The sequence below is a fragment of the Aphelocoma coerulescens genome, chromosome 9 (genome assembly GCF_041296385.1).
Source record: "Aphelocoma coerulescens isolate FSJ_1873_10779 chromosome 9, UR_Acoe_1.0, whole genome shotgun sequence".
Classification (NCBI taxonomy): domain Eukaryota; kingdom Metazoa; phylum Chordata; class Aves; order Passeriformes; family Corvidae; genus Aphelocoma; species Aphelocoma coerulescens.
The window spans coordinates 14,765,772-14,789,009 of NC_091023.1; the positions used below are offsets into that span (position 1 = coordinate 14,765,772).

General features: G+C 47.1%; 1 long non-coding RNA gene across 1 annotated transcript; it reads right to left on the minus strand.

Annotated features, from left to right (window-relative positions):
- Positions 1–3,364: 3,364 nt before the first annotated feature.
- On the minus strand, positions 3,365–20,484 carry LOC138114862 (uncharacterized). Its single transcript, XR_011152849.1, has 3 exons — positions 20,170–20,484; positions 13,727–13,821; positions 3,365–4,451 (listed from the first exon to the last, which is right to left on the minus strand). It is a non-coding gene; the product is annotated as an uncharacterized lncRNA (long non-coding RNA).
- Positions 20,485–23,238: the final 2,754 nt, after the last annotated feature.

Genomic DNA, 23,238 nt, shown 5'->3' on the forward strand with positions numbered 1-23,238 from the left:
CACAGCCACACCAGGAAAGAAAACCCTGCAAATTACTGTGCCCAGGACACCAGGGAGAGAAGACAGGGAAGCAAGTGTGGTGGACAGAGACCACCCTGTGAAAGTCCCGCTTACACCTGTGGCCCAATACACCCCCGTGTGCAGTCCAAAGTGCAGGTCTCGGTCTGTGTGACCTGTATTTAAAAGGGTCCCCCCTTTTCAACTTCATGGATGTTGTGTATTTAATGGCTTCAAAGACGCTTGTGCTAAGGGCTAACTCTTACCTGGCAAGCAAGATAACCATCACTGTGCACCAAAGCCTGCAGCAAAGTCAATATTGACCGAGCTGCCCTGGCTGCATCCTGCCTGGCCGGGACTCCCAGGTGTGCAGCAAGGTTCTCCTCCAGGAACTGCTCAGGTGGGGACCAGCAGAGATTAAAACCAGGAGCCACAGAGCGTGTTAGACAGGAACAGTGAGAGCAGCGTGGGGTTTCACAGTTCTCCAGACACAAGCAGCTCTGTTGGCTACCAACAAATAGGAAAAGCTGTGCATGCAAATCACTGTCAGACCAATGTATGCATTATTGATTTTAATAATCAGACACAAATGGAGACAGCCATCGAGTAATTATTCCCATATTACAAGAAAACACACATAAGCCATGGGACACGACAACTCTGCTGATGGAAACGATCTGTAGCTTTACTTTCTGCCTCATGCTATTTTTCACTTGTTCCTCTATCCCAAACACATGTTCATGTTCTGAGAGCTCTGAGGCTTGCTGTGGAGAACTCTGAGGCAGAAGGGCCGGTCCTGGGGGTGCAGACAATCCCACTGGACCCAGTATCAGCCCCCAGCCCAAACATCACAACTGGCTGTGGTTCACCTTTCCCTAAACATTCACAGCACACTGCTCAGAGGGGTCCTGCAGCACACTGGAAACACTCCCCCAAGGTCAGACAAGAAACAAACAGAGGCAGGAGGTCAGATGAACCCCAGCTCTCCCAGAAGCATATTTTGTGGTGCAGGGGTCTCGTGCACAGATGGAAAGGAAAGACAATGTCGGGTAGTTTAAGCGAGGGATCAAGCACTGCAAACAGCAAACTTCCAAAAAAGCAGCTGCTACAAATAGTTTGCAAGCAGCTTCTACACTGAAACGGCACTTGAGCAGTCCTGAATGATAAATGTTGAAAGGAAAAGTCAGTTCAAAGAGAAACACTCCTCCCACAGGAAAAAGCCCTTGGAGGGAAAGAGAGATAAAGATCATAAACAATTAAAGAGCAATGGTTATTGAGTATACTACCCCTGTGATTAGAGCTCCTGAATTTGTTTATCAGGAATGGGATGGGTGCAATGAATACTGCATAGCCAGAAGCACCCAAATTGTTGATGAATCATGAAGGGCTCTGTCAAAACAGAGCTTGCCTACAAATGGAAATTCTAGTGTCCCTAGCACTACTGGCTGCTCCAAACAGGAAACCTGTACTGCGAATTTCATGGTAAACATCTATCTCCAGCATTTAGCTCTGCCCTTCAGATTTAAGACAGGAGAAGTGAGTTTGTTCAGCCAGAGCCTTTTCAAAGTCCACCACAGAGAAAAGGATTCATGATGAGATCTGTTTTTAGGCTGGACTGAATGGTTAACCAGTCTGATTAATAAATACCAGAAGGAGGAAATAACAGGCAAGTTAAACAGAGGAGAAAAATGTCCCCCTACATGGCTAGATAGCAAACATTTACAAGAATTCTGTGCCTTGTGGATAATTCTCCCCAGCTCTTATTTAACATTGTTTTAGAAGACATGATTGCAGCACCTCTAAAGTACAGAGGTAGTGGGATTTTCCATGTGAGTGTGTTCCTGGAGGTTCCCAGCCATTTCCTTCTCTCTTCTCACTTCCTGGAGGAAATGAAAGATGGGACACATGCCAGTTGGCAGGAGTCCTTACTTCAGCAGTATTATCTGATGAAGGATGGTTGGTTGTAAAACATTTCTTTTGTTTCCTGGGAAAGTATTATATCTTTATCCATTTACTGTTAAAATTTATGATTTTTAAAAATTAAAAATTATTTCAAAACTTCTCATAGGAAGCACCTGCCATTTTTCCAGCTGTGGCAGAACAGAGACACCCAAGCACTTGTCTGGGTTTGTAAGGAGCTGAAGAGCTGTGTGCTGCAGAAAAGAGAGGTGATTTTAGGTATATGCAAAAAAAAAAAATCCCAAGCCAACCAAAATGGTGGAACATCTAGTGGATGGAGGTTTGAGGGAAGATTTTAATGCCTGTGATCCACACTAACCCATCTATGTGAGCATGTTTTTGAGCGTTTAGAAAGTAGAACCTCCGTTCTTCATGCTTGGGAACAGAGTTCCAGAGTGTTACACAGAGCTGACTGCAGGACTATGTGGAGATGCAGGGACAGTCAATAGTGCTGTCAAACTCTCTAGCTCAGATACCATCGGGGCAGATGAAGGTCCTCCTGCGCCATCTGCCCTGTCATTACCTTGCATTTTGGGAGCTCTGGGCCACAGTGACAAGCCCAGAGGAAACAGTTCCCAATTTCAAGTGACCCAGTGTTTTCACACACATGGCCATCACAGCACTGCCTGCAGCACATATCTGTGATGCTGTTAATCAGGTTAAAGTCATGTAGGTAAGTGGTGACTTAGTCCTTACACATATATACTGGCTTTCAATTTTGTTGCAAGGATCTCTGTCTAAAAAGCTGGAAAAGCAATAGGATAACATGAAACTGAGCCTGTTCCTGCTAGAATTCCTGGTGAGTTTAGACTAATGGGAATGTGAAAATATGCTCCATAAAATGGCAAAAAAGTCTGCTATTTCTAGAGACTTTTCTCCCCACACTGCCTACTTCAGCCTCCTATCCCAGGCCAGACTAACAGATGGCTTCTGGCTGATTCTACCCACTGAGCTACTGAAACTGATGAACCAAAAGAAAGCCAGTGGGAAGTAATTCTGGGACTCTGTGGTCTATTTCTGCTACACAAAAGCCTATTGCTCCAGCTCCATCCTTAACACAAACGCAGCATGCCCCATCCCTGCATCCAGCAGCTGCCACGTGCTCTCCCCACACAGAGGATGATGGCTTGTGCCCGGCGGGCACTGGGGGGGACAGGCTCCTAGCTGGGACAGGCTCAATAAGGCTCTTGTCTTATTCAGGCTTGTGTTCAGTTGCATCCTGGAGCTCTGGAGCCCTCTGCTCATTCTGACACAAACCTGGGAATGAAAAAGATGACAAGGCACAGGAAATTTTTCTGTGTGAGCAGAAAGGATGTGGAGATTTTTACTGTGCTCTTCCAGGTCAGAGAATTCTGCTAGAAAGGAAAGGGTAGAAACTGTTTAAGAACAATTGTTTATTGAGGTCCCAAATATCTAACAATAAACTCATCAGTAAAGTCAAAAAGGCAAAACTCAAGGTATTTAATTGCACTGCCAACTGCTGCAGCACATGGAGAGCCAAAGCTGGGTGTCTAACAGGGAGATTGACACTGACCTTTAATGCTGCTGAAAAAAGTTAATAAGAAAGCTGCTGAATAATATGTTCAGGGATTTTTTTCTTCAGGTATGTGAACAGCTATTAATTTATTTTTGTTTATCTATTTGAAATATTTCTGTAGTTTGGTTGAGCCTTGTTTTGGAAGCAGTTTTTCAAGCTCAATGCAAACATTTGATATTCAAAATTGGAGTAGTGTGGGTATGTTGGATTAGACACATAAACCAGGTGTCATGATTTCTTTGGCCAAATGAATGCAAATCTTGGAAACACTTCAAATGGTCTTTTTCATAGGTTTCAAACTCTAGATAAACATTTGCTAATGACTTCAAATTGACCATGCCAGTAAGCTCATTTGATAAAGAGGCAACAGAAAATGCATACAAAAGGATTGCAAGTACTGTGATCAGTTCAAACACAGATCCAAGCAGAGTATGACACTGAGGAGAGCTCTGTCTGGCAGCACAAAAGTTCAGAGAGTCCTTTCAACAGCACTCATCATTTCCTTAGCCTGCCATGGCTACAACGTGCTGAAATCTGCGGCATGTCTGGGACTCACACGGCCCTGGGCACTGTGCAGCTCTATCATCACAGGCTGTTATCACTGTGGATGTACCAAGTAACACTGCAAACGCACAGGGCCTGCCACAGGAAGGTAGTTCTGCATCAGAGTGTGCTCATGAATTCATCTGTTCTTCCAAACAAATTAATCCAAAGTATTATTCACTCTGCCAAAGGATTGATCTGCCCTGCTACTGGGAACACACAGGTGCCTGGGCAGCACCAACTCCAGTCCTGCAGTAGTGCCTGGATGTCTCCTTGGAGGCTGCAGCACTTCCACAACATCCAGAAATTTTGCTGCCTGTAGTTTTAAGCACTTTGCCTGGCTTTCATTTCTGTGCAAAGCACCCACCTCACTAATGCACTCACTGCACGCCTCAGTCCTATGGCTGAGCAGGACCTACAACAGAAATGAGCCAGGGTTACAGAGATACTCATACAGTGAATGGACATTTTACATTTTCAGCCTAAAAATATATTTGTGCCAAAGTCCTTTTGAGGCTCTTTTCCATAAGCTCTGTTTGCTCCCCGTTGTCTGGCTGCAAGGGAAGGTGGAGAAGCTCATGCAAACATGAGACGACAGGACCTACTACTCTCATACAGTGCCATAGCTCTTCCACAAACACCAAAAAACACGCAGACAGCTATAGGAACTTTCCAATGTCAGAAAATAAAAGAGCAAAGCCTCAAGACCAATGAAAATTTGTAAAATCTCTGAAAGAAAAAAGCCTGTCCTCCTCAGAGCCTTCACCCTAAACTGCCCATGCTCTCTGCAACCCCTCAGTCCCCAGCCCTGGCAACTGAGCACAGCACTGCCAGGGAAGACAGTCCCTGTAAGACAGGGGCTGTAGCCTGACTGCAAGCAGTCACCCCTCATCCAAAAGATGATGCTCAGAGCCCAGATGGCTCTGTTCATACAGCCCCTGGCTGGCCCTTAGTGACACACAGGGCCAGACACACCAGGGAGAGGAGCTGTAGATGCAGGCCACATTCACAATAAAATCTCCCAAGCACACATTTTATCTCTCAGTCATAACATCAAGCTCCTTTCATTGGACACCTACTTTTTTATTTTCAGTCTATCTGTAAAAACATGAAGTCTTTTTTTTTTGTGGCATGGTGGAAATGAAAGCACACAGAGCCTGATATTTGAAGTGTAAGACATGTTGGTTTAATCCTGTCAGGACTTTAATGTAGATTATATAGGGACAGGCAATGACCAGAGGGAGGGAGAGAGGTGTAAATAATCCAGAGGAGTGTGGACTTGTTGGCAGGGTGGATTTATGTCCTGTCTTAATAAAGTGTCCTTTCATCTCTGGAACCTGGGCTCAGAAGCCAGTCTAGACAGGAATTAATGGGGCTCCTTCTCCACTTACAGATCTCAAGGTTTCCCAACACTGAGAGCTCAATCAGCCATGGATACTGTTTTTTCCAATGAGCTTTTAAACACAAGTTCTGACCATTCACTGAAAAGGGTCTGCTGCTAGGCCAGGAGATAAATTAAACTCACTTTCTACAGCATTTTTATGTGATTACCACCCTAAGATGAAGCCAAGCAATTGTGAGCCTGTTGTAAAGAGATGGAGCAGTGTGCGCCAAGAAGATATTAGTGTGCATTGATATCGACTGGGACTTGGTTCTGCCTGGAAACCATGCCCAGGAACATGAGTTACTCAGGGTGATACAGCACTAGGGCCTGCAGCTGCTGAGTTGTGTGAAGTCTCCTGCAATGAAGGAAAATTGTTGACTTCTTTTCTGCTTGCCGTAAACCTTCCCTTCTGTTTATTTGTCTCCCTGAGGGGTCCAAAAGAGTAGGTGGGGATGGAGCATTCAAACACATTTCCTGGTAAAGGATCTGGGATTTCACTGGAGTGTGCAGTCAAGAGAAGCAAAGAACGCTGTAAGCAAAAATGTACATGACCAGTGGGATTTAAAGCATTTGAAGCAAAATTCTTTGGAGAAAGGTTTGTTAAGGATTATAATTTATTGAACTCTTTAATTGCTTTTCCTGGGAAAAGGTCACATCTTAATCTCTCATCTCCAGCTATACACAAGGACCCCCAGATGCAGAGAAATTCAGCTCCTAATTTTACATCTGTTTAATTTTCAACAATAGGAGACAGGGAGCAGCAGGATGCACTGCCAGCTATTAGGGAGCCCTTTTATTATGCAAAATTTGGATCTTGTCTAAGTACAAGGCCTCCAATGAGTAAAGACAGAGCCAGTTAAAGGACAGGAATAGGAGAACAAAGTGGTCTCCAAAGGCACAGCAAGAGGTAAGAGCCCACAGTACGCGGTGATGGACAGTGTGACAGATTCTCTTCCCAGGGTATTTCTTCTACAGACATTTGGACAGTACAGACAGAAGTGGCCAAAGAACTTCCTTCTGGGAGCTCAGTAGATGCTGGCTAGGCAGGACTGTAATTTGTAAACTCTTAAATTAAGATATACAAAAGTCACAGGCAATATGTAAGCAGTCCTCTGTATGATATTTTATTCTGTTTATATAGCTTAGCACTCAGAATGAAAAAACAATGATGTCTCTTAATGATATTTGCCCTGGGCTGCCTGCACCATGCCCAGGGCAGCAGGAGCCCTCTCCTTCCTTCTCCTCTTCCCTGCAGGGTCAGTTTGTTACACAAGCTCACAGCTCTGCTCCATGAGGATCCTGTGCCTAGGGAAGAAGGGTGGCAGAACCTTTGTGTTTGAGGAATGATGGCTGCAGGAGCATGGGTGATATGCCCAGCTCCATTCATTAAATAGCAATTGCCCTCTTTGCTCCAACCCAGGAGTCTGGGACTTCCTCACAAAGCAGGAGCCACAACCAGAGGATGTGATTTAAATGAGCTCTAGATCAAAATGCAAGATAGCTCCTGGCCTGGTGAAAACCAAGCTTCCCTCTGTGTGCAAGAACCAGAAGTGAGACCCCAGGAGAGGAAGCACCCAGGCTCAGTTAGCTCACTTCAGGATTATACACTTCTTAGCACCTGCTGAGCTGTGCTGCCTGTCCCAAGAGGAACTCCTCAGCTACAGCAGGAAGCCTTACAGGGGTTGGAAGTAAGGGTGTGGAAGAAGATCAAGGGCTGCTTTGTCATGCAGGGTTTTGTGCATTAGTGGAATTCGTTAGTGGAGGCTGATAATAAAGAGCAGTAATAACGTGTGTCAGACCACCCTGCGCCTGCAGAGCTGTGCTGAGCCAGGCTGTGGCAGGGCGCAGCTTCGGGCTCTCCTAGCTCATATCTCAATCTGCAGCCAGAGCACAGCAGCAGTCGTGGAGATACAAACCAGATGCCACCTCAGCCTCAAGCAGAGCTAATATCAAGCAGTGCAGCCCTGTGGTCCCAGATGTGTTCTCCCAAGCCACTCCCCTGGGCCAGCCATGACTAGGTTGGAGCATAAAGCAGTGCAGGCAGTGAAGGGATGTGCAGAGTGAACTTTAGCCCTCACTGCTTCAGTCCCAAGCATGTGTCGTCTCCATGAAGGCAGGCTGTGCTTCCTTCTGCCAGGTCCCACTCCACAGACAATTTATAAGATGGCACAGGCTCTTCTGAGATTGTATTGTGGATGCCCTGGTGTGTTTTGGGCTCTGTGCTAGCCAGCTTTTGGTTCACAGCTTCGGTCTTGCCCAGGGCTGGGTGTTGCAGTGTCAAAAAAGCAGAGCCAGGGTGGCAACAGAGCTCTGTGGAACAGAGGATAAATCCCCCATTGTACACCCCCTCCTAAGAGCTCACATGGCAATCTAAAACTTCCCATTCCCTGTTAGGTAAGAAGACACAGAGAAGTGGATGGGAGGTGGATGGCATTTCATGTGTTGGGACAGCTGGGTCCAGTGCCCTGTGGGTGGCACAACCAACCACACCGTGTGCAACTGATGAGGGTTGTGCTGCTACTCCCACACCACCTCACTGCCCTGCAGCCCCTTCCATCCTCTCAGGAAAACTTGATGCTCTCTTAGGGATGTGTCAGTAAAGGACCAGCCTGCAAAGCCTGTATTCACAACTCTTTTAGCATAGCATCTGCATCTGTTGTCTGCCAGGCAGGTGAAGGTGTCAGGGACAAGCCCTGAGACACTTTTTCACAGTGCTACCTTTGCAGTTGTTGAGCCCAGTGACTGCCAGTAGCATGCACAGCCTTTTCCCCTGTCAATGCCTTGGGAAGCTGTCACCTGGCACTCCAGCATCACTGACACCTGTCCCCATCTGCCCCCGCTGCCTGCAGCTCTGCCACTGCCTGGGCACAGGGCTGAGGGGGGGCACGAGGGGCGGGGCTGGGCTTTCAAAGGAGTGGTATGGGTTTATGGCCCCCCAGGTTGTATGAGCAATTTGCACAACTGAGCAAGATGCCGCCCATTGTGGACCAAAAGGGACTGGCCTGAGCTCTTCCTCCCACCTGCACCGTCCCCTCTAGTGTCTTGCAGATGCTAATGGGCTGTGGGGGAGGCTTCCTCCAGACTCAGGGATGCCTGCAGTGAATTTTCCTGGCTTCCTTAGCTCTGACAAGCATTCATTAAACAAATCTCAGAGCTATGTGTCCACAGCAGCTGCAGGTGTTTGGACCCCAGGTCCAGTGTTGGACCCAGCACTGCTGGGCTCATGGTGTACTTGTAAGGAGGATAAGGGAAGATAGTGAGTGAGGAAATGTGAAGACATCTCAAAAATGTGAGCTGGATTGGATGGACTCTAATGAGACAAGCATGGCCTGTGCCCTGGGAGGAAACTAGCCCAGCAGAAGTGGCTGCTCTTGTCTAGGTTGGTCAGGATCAGAAATGAGAGGAGCTGTAAAAGCTATGATGCTCCATAAACCATGCATACTCACAGACCTCTACCCTATCAAAGTGAAGGGACCTGGGAGCAGAGGAGTCCCATGTCCCTTTCTTTGGTCTCCCTTAACACTTGGCACTTCAGTCCCACTACAAACTACCTGCTCACCTTTGAAGACAGTCACCACTAACTCTCAATTTCAATCAAATGAGAGGTGTCAGAGTGTGCCAGTGAGGGATGGGTCCTCTCTGGAGGTGTCCTTCAGGCTCAACAGAGTGCCATTCCAGTGCTGGCCTGCTGCCTTGAGCACAGCATAATGACAAGGGAGAATCCTAGCTCAGGGGAAGGGGATCTTGGTTATCTTTGTAGGGATAGACATGGGAGACCAGTGTTAGAAAAAGGAGTGGGGAGCGATGGATCCACAGTCTGTGGGCAACAGTGAAGTCTCCCCAGATGGACCTGCATTCATCCAGTGACAATTGAACCTTTGGTCCCAAAGGAACAACTGTTTCTGGAGTTTGAACCAAAGTGAGTTGAAAATTGTCGTTAATCACTGACCCCTGTGATGCTGAAAGAGCTGCATTAGGGAGGAGGTGCGTACATGAAACAAAAGCCTACAATTCCATTCCAACGGTGATTAAATGGACAGAGGCTGTGTCCTGCAATGCAGCATTATGGAAGACAAGGCAAACAAGATTAACCCACATTGACAAGGCATTTATCCATGGCTAAGAAGAGACCCACGCCACAGCATCTCTGTCCCACAAGTTTACACCAGCCCACAAGAGTCTAATCCCTCATGGCCTGTCAAGCTATTAGGCAAATCTCTGGCTCTCATTTGCCTAATCCAATAGCTCCCAGCTTCATAAGAAAGACCTCCTAGAGGGCCTTAACAACCATGTTTGTTAGGCCTTATATAAGTAAACAAAGCTCTTAAAGCTGAACAGCTTCCTCTTCCATCTGGGATCCCAACACTAGCTTAACCTGGAGATAAAACCAACCACACTCAGGGAAGGAGGATGTGTTTATAACAGGCTGAGTTCTGCCTCCACAATAAGCAGCACCTGAAGGATTTTGCCATCACTAGCTCTACACTTAACACTCACTGCAGAGTTGCCAGGTGCCTTCACATCATCAAAGATTTATTGCATAGTGAGATCAGAGTGCTCATTCCCTGTTCTGCCAGCTTCATTGGAGGAATAAGCAGTGGTAAAGCATCCTTTCAAGACCAAGATGTTTTGTGTCCATGTGTGAACATCACCAGGAGACCAAACACTCTCATGGGTTTGTACACCTGAATCTACAAATGCTTTATTGGAAAACCTCTAAATTTAATTTTTCTGAATCCTACCACTGGAAGAGATACTTCTGACATTACACAGGGTGAGGGTATTAGCTAGTCCTTGAATTTGAGGTCACCACTACCTCTGCTCTGGAGATATACCCCTCCCAGGTGCTTTGGCCAAAGATCCAAACTGTCTCCAAGCTCTCTGGATCTCCTGGGGCTGAGAGCTACTCTTATCTCTGACACATCATTAATAATGTCCTTGACAATGTGGTTTGCTCCACAGACAGGTGAATCTTTAGAGAGGGTTCAGGCAGATGAATAGTTGCTCAAGGCTTGGCTGCCTAGTGATTTGCAAACTAAACTGGAAATAACACAGAAACAGGTTTCCTAAGGGGCCCTCCCATGCAGCTCAGGTGAGGTTGGGGTCAGGAAGCCATAATCTCATTTTCTGCCACTTTCTCCACCAAGTGCATTTGCAAAGGCAGAGCTGAGAGAGCACACTTTAAGGAGAAACACACAGCCAACAACAGGTCCAGTGAACAGGAGCACTAGGACAAACACCTCAATGGAAGAAAACCCCTGGGCAGTTCACTGCCTGCCCCGACCTTAGGCAATTTGGAGATGACCAGGTTGTGGAAGTAGCAGAAGAGCTCTGTGGAGAGACCACAGGCAACACCTGAAGATGCAGGATGAGCCTTTGTCATGCTGTCAGGACTATCCATCTCCACCTTCACTCTTCCACCATATGCACAATAATTTCAAGGGACAGGGCAAGACTGGAAAATGAGCATTTTCACTTTAAAATATAAAAAGGCTTCACGATGTTTTTGACCATTTCAACTGCCAGCCTTTGCACTTGCCCAACCTCCAGGGATGCAAGTATGAAATATCACATGTTTTCCATCAGTCTGGAGTGGACTACCCTCAGAGATTGGTGGTGAGCAGGGACCTGATCTGGAACTGTAAATCCTTCACACCCACCAGCTGAACAGCTGTTCAGGTTAGGTCTCATTTATATGCAAAGCAGTTCAGCCATCAGCAAAGATCTCTAATGATACAAATCAGTCGTGTGTCATCCTAGCAATGAAAGTCAAGGGAGCCCTTACTTGCTTGAATCCAGCACATTTCAGCAAAAGTGCCATTTAATAAAAGAATGGGGATTTTTACTGTGGAGTATGGCCCACCACTCTCAGTCACTTTCCAGCTGAGATCACAGCTAAATCACTTATCTCTACATTTTCATACAAATCTGATTATCCTGGAACAGCTAATTGTTTCGTAAGTGCCACTTGGAAGCTATCCATTTCTAACACAAGTAAAGAAATGGCACTATAAAACTGTCTGCCTTTGCCATGAGTCACTTTAGCACATAGGATGAATATTTGGCACTCTTCACTTTTTCAGATTAACTCGCATATTTATTTTGGAAGATAAAAAATTGACTGCTTTAATTCCTTCCCATCAGAATTCCTCATATTTGCTTAGCTTATTGAAACTTTTTTAATAGACCTTACAGTATGTATCTTATATAGTGACTGCTGATGGAGGAGACATTCACATCTCCTTTCATGTAAAGAAAAAGCTGAAAAATATCTATGAGAGCATTTGATATTTCATTAAGAGAGTCAGTAAACTCTACAGATTATGTCACCTGCCATGAAGAAGAGTTTCATCCCTTTGGCTGAGGCCACGGAAACATCCAGGAGGGACATAAATTCAGTGTCTTCTGGATGCAGTATGTGTTTCTCTTACAAAGAAAAATTTTAGCATGTTGCAATTAAATTTCTTAAAGACCCATTCTCAGCTAGGTGAGGAAAACCTCTGAGAAAGAAAAGAGGGTTCTGGGCTTCAGAAAGCGAGATTTCCTCAGCTGTTCACTCAGTCTCATGAAAAAGTAGTTATACACCTTTGCAAAAGGATGTTGCTTAGCCTGAGTAAAAGAATTCTATGTATTGTCCCATGTGACCACATACATAAGCTAAAGTCTAAAAGACCAGCCAAATTTAGCTCAGCATCAGTTACAGTTTATTAACATCTTTGGACTACCATCTAAAACAAAAAAGTAATGTTCTAGGTGGGCCTGATCTATTAGCATCTTTGGACTACCATCTAAAACAAAAAAGTAATGTTCTTGGTGGGCCTGATATAAATGTCATATCCAGGAGCTGAAACAAAAAGTTCTGAAACAAAAAGTTTTGCATTTTGCCATATAGAATCCTGCAGGGTAGAGAGACTGCAGGAAAAAGAAACTACAAAAGTCCTGGGCATCTCCCAAAGTGCCATCAGAGATCTAGGTCAAGGGATGTGTCTCTATGCTATGTATTCTTGGTCAAGTCACTTATCCCAGTCTTCAAAATGTGGCATTAATTAATGAATAGCCGGGGAAGAAATTGCAGAGCAATGTAAACAAGTGGTGTATCATTACAAGAAAGGCTTGTATCAAAGCTTATATTTTTGTAAATGTAGGCTAAATGGCTCTATACAGTGACCTAACAAAAGACTTAAAAGCTATAGGAAATCAGAGGTACTTCATGCAGACAGGAGCCTTCCATTCTAAAAGACTCTGCCTCTGCAAGGATCTACGTGCCCTCCATTCCTATGAACTGCAATGAGGGCTGTGGGTGCTCCTCCCTCCCTAGATTGAAGCCTAAAATTGTCAATTAGGAAAACAAATGTGGGTACTAGACATCTTTTTGTGAGTGTCAGTTCGGCAATCACTTTATTACAAGTAATTTTAGTATTGAATGTAGTGCAATTTAGGTAATTTAGCAAAGTACAATGATGGATTGAAGTGCCTGGTGATAGACGTTTATTTCACCTTCTGAAACACAATTATTATGCACTTTACTCAATAATCGTATCTTATTCCAACTCAAATACACATTGTGTAATTCTTTAAGCTGTAGAATCATAGCAATTAGAGAGGGAAATGGCTGATTAGGTCACTGATTCCAGGATCTTTCCAGCCCACGAATTTTCCCTGCCCTATATCAGCTAGAGTTTTCCCCAAACTCCTTTGTTTTATATGTTTTAGTGATGATGATATTCATAAAAAAAAAAAAAAAAAAAAAAGAAAGAAAAAAAAAGGAGACTTTAACCACAGTCAAAAGATTCAGCCTTTTACTGCAGAAAATCCTGAATTTTCACAGTGGGAAGGGTCTGAGGGGTTTTTACTTTCTTCTGATGGCAGATGGCTGAAATGCTTTCAGCCAGAATGCTCCTCAATGGCCTTTTTTCATGGAAGCAGCTTTGCTGAAAAAATTGCCCAGTTTCCCATCTAAGTCAAAAGTGTAAGTCCCGCTTTTCAGTCTGAAATTCCTCTTATTCCTTTTTGCCTAATCATAGCTTAATATTTAGCATTTGCTAAAACAGAAATAGAAAGAAAAATGAGCCTGACTGAAATTTTACTCAAGAAAAGCCACCCTTCCTGACCTATACTGGCAGAGGGGTGGTTGGAATGTGGTTTCAACTGGTCATTTTAGAAAGCTCACCTGCCCAAGCCATCTCACTGCTTGAAGACCAGGGACCATTCTGCTGTCAAATGCTGGGTGTCCCTCACCACATCCCAGCACAGGGGAACTGAGCAGACACCCAGAACCTCTCACTTTATTACATGGACAGACATACCTGCTGGAATGTCCTATGGAAACGGGACTTGTGATGCTGGCTTTGTGCCCTTTTTGTGTTTGTCCATGGGTAGTATCCTTAAGAGAAGGTGCAACCTATGGAAACAGCACATCTTAAATAAAAAAAAAGAATTTCTTGAGAAAGCAGGCTTTCAACATGAACTCATGGAAACAGGTGGGCAGAAAAATCTGTGCTGTGGAGTTGTGCTCTTCCAAACACTGAAGAGACAGACCAGTGGGGAGCTGGTCACACCCTCACGGGGTAGCCACCCCTGACAAGTGTGGCCCAGCTGTGGATGGGCCAGTGAGGCATTGCCCAGGCTTGGCAGGGCCAGCAGTGCCCTCAGGGTTTGCCATGCAGCCAGCACCAGCAGAGGACACCATGCTCAGACACAGAATATGACAGGCTCTCCTATCACAGATAAGCTCAACTGATGATTAAAAAGGAAAGAAATGTGTGATTTTTCCAGACAACTCAGCCAAACAAGTAGAGCCACAGCTTCTGTCATCTATCCATAAGCCCAGTCCTCACTTAATTGTCCACCTCAAGAAGCAGCTTCAGCTACATGCTATTGGAGTCAACAGACATCTCCTGGGGTAAAATACTTTCTGTGTATTAAACTCAGCCCCATGATGTCCTTTTCCCCTGCATCTCACCAGCTCCCTGAGCCTTCTTGCCTGGTTATCCTCTGTTAAGGTTATCCTGTGACTGAGCTGCACATAGGGACCTGAGTACAAAGATGCACTGGTACAACTGACCCAAAATTAAGCATCAAACTTCTTCTGTTGAATTTCAGAGTTTTCTGAGGCTTTAGCCACAGAGTGAATGCCTGTGAATCTGGAGACTGGGGGGAAAATTCCCCTGGTGCAACTGACGGGTGCCATTCAACTCCAGCCATGAAATCACAACATTTACTTTGTAGGGCTGTGCCTGTGTCTTGTCAGAGGCACAGCCTCTCACAGCACAGGAACAGGCTCTGTTCCCAGCTCTACCACAGACTTCCCACATCTGTCTGGAAAAAAATCACTGAGAAGCACATCTGAAAAAATGTTACACGCTCAGCTCCAGACATTTGATCTAACACCTGGCCTAGCTCTCAGCAGCACTGGACACTGCAAACACTGTTGGCCTCGACTGGGGCACTTGTAAAATCCAGACCTGATGGATGCAGTGGGGATGGAGGGAACATCTGCTTCTTCACTGCACTACACAGACTTCACACTAAGGTACATTTTCAGTGGAGCTGTGTACAAGTCAAACCAGTTAAACCAGCGAACAGTTGCTCTTTGTTCTACACACATGCCAGAAATTAAAAACTCTCACAGTTTGGCACCAAGAAGACAGAGACCCAAAGCTAGTGACTGTATTTGGAAACAGGAGACATAAACTCTTTTAGTTCTGTTTAGCCACGTGTAAACAGAGGATGCCAATTCCTGCCTGGTACTTAGGACTCCCAGGCATTTGGAAAGCACTGAGGGCATCCCTTAGATGACATAAAAAGCTGCTTGCAATATTTCTGTTTTAAAGAAGTTAGTGAGGTGCTGGCTGGACACTAGTAATGTTTGCTCTGTCAAGCACAAAATAAGATACTGTTGCTCATGCTATAAAACAAATTACTGTTGAGCATGCTGAATACAGGGGCTGCTTTTTGACATTTAATCTGGTGTGCTCTATCCTGTCCTAGACAAAGGAGAAGTATGTGGAAATGGTTGAAATCTGGAGATAGCTTTAAAAGAAGAGAAATACTAAGTTTCAAAAATGTTTTTCTGCCTTGCTGGGTTTATTTGCGCATAGCTCTCCCTTGTAGAAATTTTGAGGAGGAATTGTGACAGTGTTTGCATTTGACAGGTGCCTTGTTGGGGCAGCACACCTGTGTTGCATGACCACTACACACAGCAGAGCTGAGCAGCTCTGCAGTGATGGTCTGTGACAAAGGAGCACAGGACCTCATGCTCCAGCAGGTATCCATGGTCTGGATGTGTCATCTCAGCTGAGGAGGCAGAAAGATGCTGGTTGTTCACTGTCCATCAGTCCTGATGCTGTGATTTTGCTGGTGTCCCAGGAGCTGTGTCTTCCACTGCAAGAGACCTGGGGATGGGTTTGATGGGTGATGTTTGCTGCCATGGGGAGAAGAGCAACATCAGACCTCCTCCTGCATGAGGGTGATCACAGGTAGCAAGGGTGCTGCATGCAAGCAAGGGTGCCTGTTGCTCCCCATCTCTCAGGGGCCAGTCAGGCAGTACATGGCCCTCACTGTCACACTCCACCAAGTCTGCTGGGACATGCCATGACCAAGGATCACTCCTCATCAGCGCTTTTTCAAATAAGCAAAAAAGATTGAAATGTGAAATAAAATAGAATAAGGAAAGAAAAGAGGCATCTTGTCTTCCTCTTATCTCCTTCATTCCCAGGAGTCTCTGATGACTTAAAAGAGTGGCAACCTTTCTGAAAGCAAACATTTTTGATAAATGATACAGTTATTTATTTTGCAGAAAGCTGAAATATGTCATGAGGCCGTTTTCAAAGTAGCACAGCATCTAACAAAGAGAATCATTGGCAATTTACTGCACAACACTCCATTTATCTCAGAGGAAGAAAGACCTTGTTAGAACCTCTCAGGATTTGAACCTGTAATTCCACCAAACCAAAGGCTTTGAAACCTGAAGTTCAGCAGTTTTCTCCCTGAAGATAAAGCTAGGTTTTCCTGTTCCCCATGAATCAGCACAGCCCTGCAGGCTGCTGTGGAACATGACCTGCCCACTGTGCAAGAAATATCCATACATCCCATCAGCAAGAGGTGACCAATGCAATTGTGCAGCCATCCATGCCACCAACTGCTCCTGCTGGTGCTCTCAGGTTGGATGGTGAGGATAAGGGAATGAGATCTGGCACGTGAGATGCCTGCTGCACACTTCCAAGTTACTCCACTGTTTGTGATCACTTCAGTTTCTCCTAAGGCATCTGACAAGCAATCAGAGTTATTTTCCTTGCTTAAACTCCCAGCTTTGCCTCTTGCTGCCCCTGCTAGGGTATGCTTTAATGATACACCAGAAGAAATACATGTGCATCCAGAAGCAACTGCAGGGGCCACCAGTGCCATCACATTGCAAGATTTTAAGCAGAAGATGATAAACTTGGAGCTGATCTGTTCAACCTAAATCCCCTCTGCCTACCCCAGGACCCTGGCATTTGTCCTGCAGCTGAAAATGAAAATGCAAATGCAATTAGACAAATGCAATCTTTACAGCTTGGATCAGCACTTGCCTCCTCCAGGAAGTGTGACCCCATTGCTCCGACTGTAGGTTCTGATGCAACAGCCAGCCATTGCACCAGCGAGGACCTCAGAGACAGCCCAGGGCTACACTATCATGATGAGATAAACACCCTGAATTGCTCAATAGATCCTATGATGATCTGAGGGTGGAAGGACTGTGCTTTCATATTCTGCTCTGCTGACTATCACACCCATGACCAGCAAACTCACAGTGACCCTAAAGGACTGTGGTCCCTTGGGGCATGGCAGCCATCCTTGAGGGAGTGACCCCGAGCCAGGCTGCGTGCAGACATCCCCATGCTGCCAGGAAGGGCTGGCTGTGGACACCCAGCTACTCCCCCAGCCACTGGCAGTACTGAATTGTGGCAGCAAGCTGAGCACAGAAAAACACTGGGGTTTCCAAGGAGAGAAGCATGCAGTTGGTGACAGCATTTTCCCCAGTGTTACCCAAATCTGGAACGAGTTGTAAGAGGCTTGTCATAAATCTGCACTGCCAAGCTGTCCCTGAAAGAATCTCTCCTGACACCCAGGAGGGCAGACCTCCCTCTCCAGAAAGGAGTGGAAGGAGGTGGCTGAGATGGGCAACCAGACACTTCTTCACTGTCTTTTCTCTCTGCTATATGCTCAAAGCAGCCTGCCATGGGCACGTTTTTGGAGGTCAGACACCTTGGGAGGATGGCTGCTCGCCAGGCAGGCTGTGGGAGCTGGGCTCTCTGCCCAAGACAAGGCCAGGAGGAAGAAGAGGCTGTCTCCTGCCTGGGGTGATAAACCCCCAGCTTTTCCCCAGCTCCCTTGGAGAGCAGCTCAGGTGTACCACCCGTGCTGTGGCCCACAGGCCCTCTCTGTAGGCTCAGAAAACCCATGTTTCATCCCCAGGGAGAAGTGCTGCCCTCACACACAATGAGAGAGCAACTGCCTTCATCCTGCATGTAGTTGTTTTGAAGATCCCACGTTCACACCAAACGGCCGTGGAAGTGGGGAAGGGGGACCAGGCAGGTTGTATAAGGCTTTCCTGTACAAGAGAAGGAGGGGGTCAGGGTCAGAGCACAAGACAGGGAATTAGGATATCCAGGGTAGGATCTGTGCTAACAGACTGAGCAGCCCAGCAGGCATGGTGACATCTCACGTCTGTGTGAGCCCAATCATGCTCAGCTCAAAGCCTTTCTGCTGAGATCTCCTGTGCTGTGCTGGTGCTGTCACACTTGGCATAACATGTCTGTAGGGGATCTGGAAAACAGCTCTGAGAAAGACTTATCTTTCCCTCCAATTGCTTCACTTTTTACCACCAAGCTGCTAAAACATTTCCTGGCATTCTGTCGTGGGGAAATTACATTCTTCCCATTTTAGTGTCAAAAGCACAGGAATAACCAAAGAAACAGTAGGCTTTGGGGAAATTTTTGGCTGGAGAAGAAGTGGCAAGGTCTGGGGGCAAGAAGAGGGGATTCAGACCAAGCAGGGTTGCCCGAACAGCTCCCAGATGCTCCAGAGAAGAGCATCCAAACCAGACCTGAACTGCAGTGTGGAAGCAATTGGTAAAACAAAATCAGTGACTGACTAGCCCATGCACACATCCCACCAGGCAGGTGCCAGCAGCGTCACTCCCCTCTCCCCTCTCTGTTAGCATCATCTGCCAAGCAGGAGATCAAGAATGTGAACACCTGCATCTGCCAGCCCATGAACCTGGAGTCAGAGTGAGCTGCTGTGACATACCTGTGACATACCTGTGCCTGCCTGACCCCCTGCCCCCAGCACTGCTGCCCGCAGCAGAGCCAAACCAGAGTGCACTGCTTACTGGCAGGGCTTTAGCAGCAGGAAGAATTAGCAGAGAATCTTTTGTAGCCTTAGATCTTAATGAGATTCATTTCCAAAAAAGCCCAGGGTGTCATTGCAGTTTCCAAGCAGAACGAGATCACCTGAGGACTTTGAAAGAGAAAGGAGAGGTACTTCATTAGTGCTACAAGAGCAGAGCTCGGCAGGAAGGGAGAGCAGAGAGTTGAGCCCAGGCCACGCACATGGCAGGGCAGCGTTTTGCTCCATCTGTGGCATGGGCATCCAAGTATGCTGGATTCCAGGTTAAAGGAATACACACTTGTGCATATTCTTCTATACGCAAGTGAGATGCCTCTTAAAGGTCACACTGAAGCTGGCCTCTCTGTGATTCCCTAGGAGTAAAATCGGATTTGAGGCTGTAATAATTTAAGAAAAAAAAATACCAGAATTGCTTTTTCAGCTTCACATAGCCTGGGATCTGGTTTAAGGGCCTTTGCAGAGACAGTCCATGCCAATTCCAAGGACTTGTTAAAAAATGCTTCATACCAGCAGAGTTTGGAGGGATTTTTTTCTTGCTAGTCCTGCAGGCGACCATGGGGAAATTCACTAGCAGGATCTCTGTAGGACTCTGACTCACACAGGAACTTTTATTACTGCTTTAAAATATTTGACTGCCTTTTGGCTGCTGGCAGAAAAGTTATTAAATATTTTACCAGACAAGGCCAGAAATGCTTTATAAAAGCATCTTGGCCTGGCATAAAGCATATGTCTCTACTTATCTCTGTAGCATGTGCTCAAAGCTTTCACATGCCCCTGGCAGTGGAAGAAACTTGGGACCTTCATGTTTCTGGGCTGTGGATAAACAGAGCATCCAACGTCCTGTGCTCGTGTGAGTAAATCTTCTGGTATGGAAATAGTCCTGCTGCAATAGGCAAGATATATAAAATTTGCAGGACTGAAGAGGGTGAGGCCCTGGTACAAACTCTGGATTATGGTTCACATGCAGAACAGCTCTTATTCTTGCAAGTAGTTAATGTCACTCGGTTGGGTGGTATTTTCAGTAGTGTGACATGTTGCTTCTTTGCTTGAAGCCCTTTCCCCTCCATCGTTGTTTTTATTCCCTTCATCTTCCTCATGTAAGTTAAGATGAATCAAAGAAAGTGTCCCACAAACCAGAGCAGAGATGAACTCTGTCCCAGTGCTGCATGGAAGAAAGCAGGAATAAAATCAATGCCTCCTTCTGTTTTCACAGCAGCAGTAAATCAGGATGTTCTGCGAAAGGGGCTGTTCAACAGAAGGACTTGTGCTTGTATTTTGTTGCCCTACTCCCTGATTATTTTGTCGTGTGATACAATGATCAAAAGCAGTGGGGTTACCACTAAAAGTGACTGCTGCTTACCTGCTCAGATAGCTGTGCTGCAGGGAAAGTAACAAATGCTTCAACTACTCAGCATCCCTCCGCGGGCATCCTGTAGCTGAACACACGTGCAGCAGGGAAAACACAGTGGGTAAGCAGAAGGAGAGAGGACCTGCACGTCAGGGGCCGAGCAGACTGGGAGCAGCCCCATTCCTACCGCACGGAGCAGGGGTATGCCTCGACTGGCCCCCACTGCGCAGGGGTTACCCCTGAAAGGAGCAGCTCTGGGGCTGCTGGCCACCCAGCCTCAGCAGCTCAGGCTTGCTGGGGAGTTCATGCTCCAGGAGCCAGGCTGCTCCAGGCTCCTTCCCACGCTGGCAGCAGCGCTGGAGTGCAGCAGCTTGGAGCTAGCTCAGGGCTGTCCCTGCGGGCTTCGCTGGAGGCAGAGCTCACGCGTTACGCTGCTGTCAGCGAGGCTGAACTCCGCTGCAGCGCAGGGGAGACTCGGGCCCAGCCTCTGACCTGCACCATTTCACTGCAGATTAACCTCAAATTCCACGTTCCAGTGACTTCTGTCGGGGTGCAGATGACAGGGCCGGGCCCCGCCAGGCAGGAGGCGCAGAGTGAGGAATGGAAAGGCTGACGGTGTGAGCCCCCCCTGCACCCCGCTTCCCCCCACACCTCCACCGCTCCATCCCCAGCCCCGCCGTGCGCGCTGAGCGCTCCCAGCAGCGCCCCCGGGCCCAGGGGCGAGCAGCCATGCCCCGAACGGGAGGAGCGGGCTGCGCTTGGCTCGCGGGCTCCTTCCTCCCGCGGGTCCGCACCGCCGGGAGCAGCGCCGCGCGTCCCGGGCAGGGCACAGCCCGCGGTAGCAAGGGCCGCTGGTGCCCTCTGTTGTCACAAGAACGCAGAGGAGCTGCCGGGAGCACGAGTGGGACGCGCCACCCGCGACGGGCGCCCGGCTCCCGCTGCTTCGGGCTGCGGGTGTTGGGACAGGCTGAGCCTGGCAGCGCCCAGGGCTCACTGCAGGGAGGGCTCGGTGGGTTTGCGCCCGCACAGGGCAGGAACGGCTGCAGCTCACTCAGCTCTTTCACCTTTCGGCTGCATCAGCCAGGGGATATCAGTGCATGCCAGGATGCCTTCCTAAAGAGTTAGAGATGAGTCTGAAACAGTCCATGGAAATCACATCCAGGTTTCCCAACTGAATAGTGCATGTGCAATGGAATTTGCTTTTTCTTTCAAAAAAAGGACTGCAGCTTTGCAGTGGGCGAGGGCTGATGGCTCAACACATGCAGTGGCACCGAGGCATCTCTGCTGAGAGCAGGGTTCAGCCCTTGCTGCCCAGCTCAGGGGAAAGCTGCCAGTTCACACATCGCTTTTCTTAACACGACGTGCCAGCGTGTTCCAACACCGACTGCTCTGAGCATTTCCCTGATTTGGGCACAGGATCACACCAAGTACTTGCAGGGCTGCAAGTGCTGCTATGAGTGACACGGTGACTTGTGATTTTCTTACAGTCTTGGCCCAGAGACCCACAGTACGGACCCTGCAGGCTGTGGCCCCAAAAGACCCATCTGACAATCCAGCCTGTAGCACAACTTTCGTCCCTCCTCTGAGGGGCAAGCATGCCTCGCACCAGCTTCTAAGCAACAGCAGAGCCCTCTGGGCATCACTCAAGCACAAGGTTTTGTGCTCTGTGAAGCCAGCCTGCAGTCTCCCACCTCATTCCCTGGTATAGCAGGGTGCTTACATTCCCTACTCACCCACTAATAGAAGCCCAGCCCTGCTGAATAGGCATCTGTGTGTCCTGCAGAGTCCTCAGGCTCAGACATATTTCAAGGCTTGCAGATGATATGATCATACAGCCATCACCTTAAAAATTATTATATGAAAACAGGGTCTTAACTGGAGCAGACAGATTTGACTCTATTCAGAACAGAAATCAGCAAGAAGTGGCCCGGTTCCATGTACACAGAAATGGTCAGCTGTAAATTGGGTACACATCACAAGGCAGCACTAGTTACTTATTATTTTAGTACTATTTTTTTTTAGCACCTATCACAAACAAATCCCCCTCCTTATGGTATGTATGTTTTTGTGTAACTAAGTCTTAGCATTAATTGTTACTGGAGATGAAAGAAAAATTGCTATCTGGTCAAAGTAGAAATTTTACTCTTTGTGAATTGTCTCTGGAAAGACGCAATTTCTCCATGTATTATTAAAAACAACTGCAACAATTGCAGCCTGTGATCCCTGTTAACTCCTTGCTAATGTAGCAGCTCAGGAGTTTCAGATGTAGCAATTATGTGCTGTATTTCTGCTGTTTGGGAATGGTAGTAACGACATACAGGAAATCTCTCCTAAAACATTGCACTGCTTCCTTCAAATGCCACAAACACACCTGTCTCCAAAGACCTCATTGTGAATATCTGTGGGAATTACAGGCTAAGGAGGGACAGCCACAGCTGGGGCAACTCACACAGCCCTGAGAATGAATATCAATCAAATACTGGGCAGTGCTGTGCCTTCAGCACAGATGACCCTCCCTAGAAGTCAGTCTTCTCTGAGAGGGCAGCAGGACTCTGTTTTTCACCAAAGGGAAGTTTTTCACACAGGCAGTCTTAAACTCGGTGCTGTTGCTGGGGCGATCAGGCACAGAGCAGACATGCAAGGTAAAAGAGTGATCTGGCCTGTTCCCTGGGTTCTCACAGGCACGACTCAGAGCAGACCTTACACCTGCCATGCCAGACTGGACCCCAGCCCTGCATGGTGCTCTCTGCAGACAGAGCCTCTCTGCGTGGGCAGCTCTGCTCGCAGCGGAGGCAAGCACTGCCAGCCTTTGCAGCCTGCCCTTAGGAGCTCCCAGATCAGTGCTGTCTATTTTATTTAACAATCCCATTTCCTTTTCCTGAATTTCTGGAAAGAGTATGGCATAGATCCAGGTTTTTCTCTCTAAAGTGCAGCCTACATATGGAAATAAAAACACTGAGAAAGGTATTGGGCACACTAATTGACTGAACACCTCCAGTGGCCCCGAGATGCTCAAGGAGCAGAAAGAGGTGTGGAGAGTCACACCTCCTCCTGTAACCACAGTCTGTTTCCAGTGCCAGG